We start from the raw sequence: 1,325 nt of genomic DNA on the forward strand, positions 1-1,325 counted from the left end.
TTTTAAAAGGAGTAGGATACGCGGCTGTAAAAAAGTTTTATATGAATTTAAATACATATGAAATCAATAGAAAAAGAATGGAGGGAACACCATTGGGAAAAACTACACGAACCCTGGACAATGTTAGTAGAAATAACAATAAGAAAATTGGGAATAAGTCACCACTAGGGGGGCAGAAATCGGGCGGTTCAGTATTCAATTGTTTTTATAAAGTTTTTTTAAACAAATGCTATTTTTATTCTGTTAAAAATGGAAGAGTGTACATATCCATATTGGTTTAAAAAAAAAACCCCTCCTCGTATTATTTAATTTATTTCTACTATATTTCTATTGTATTTTTGCTCAATATTTTGCAGCTACTTGTTTAATTTCGGTTGATGCAAAGAGAAAATTTAAATAAAAAAAATATTGAAAAAAACCCATTTTATTTCGCTCCGCATTGGGACTCGCTCCTATAAAAAAAACTTTATAGTGATTATTACAAAACACTTGCTATGGGGCCATATTGAAGCTTTTTTGACTATTGTTTTTCGGTGTATTTTTTAAAGGCGTAGAAGAAAATTATAAAAGGCGAGAATGAAATTTTTGAAAGCAGAAAGTCCGCAAGGAGAAAACGAGCCAAATTCAAAAAAGATATTTTGGATTTTTTTTTTTTTTGAGAACACTTTTTGGGAAAAATCGAGGATTATTCATTTGGAAGTAGAATTTTTTACGGATGTGATTTAAATTTTAAACAAATGTTTTTAGTTTATCCTCGAAAGCCCCTTTTTTTCTAGGGCCCGCCCAAACATTAACCCCTCCTTACGAGACATTTTTCGTAATACTAGCACATTATAAGGGGATGTAGCCAATTTGGTAGAGCGCTCGCACATGTGGAGGTAGGGGATCGAACCCCGCATCCCAAAAAATTAATTTTTTTTTTTTCTAAAAATTTATAAATTTCAAAGGCGTTTCCCGGATATATGGGGGGCTACGTGCTACTATGGATTTTTATGTTTTTTTTTTTAAAAAATATCTTGCGTAGGAATTTTTGTTGAAAAAATGAGGGAAAAAAACATTTTATTCCCCTTTTTTTAAAGGGGGTTGACCAATTAAGCGTTTTTCAAATATTTCATTTGGGGGGGTAGGGGTGTATATGTTTTTCTGTGAAAGGGCTTTTAAAGATTTCTTGCGGGAATTTTTTTGTTGAAAGTGAAAAGGGATGGATAGCTTTAAAAGAAAATTCTAACGAAAGAACTGTCATTTGGGGATTACGTTATGGGAGCCTCAGAAGACTCAAAATCACACATTGTTGCAAAAGAAACTCAACATCATGCTGGTATTTC

Source organism: Penaeus monodon, chromosome 33 (genome assembly GCF_015228065.2).
Source record: "Penaeus monodon isolate SGIC_2016 chromosome 33, NSTDA_Pmon_1, whole genome shotgun sequence".
Lineage (NCBI taxonomy): Eukaryota > Metazoa > Arthropoda > Malacostraca > Decapoda > Penaeidae > Penaeus > Penaeus monodon.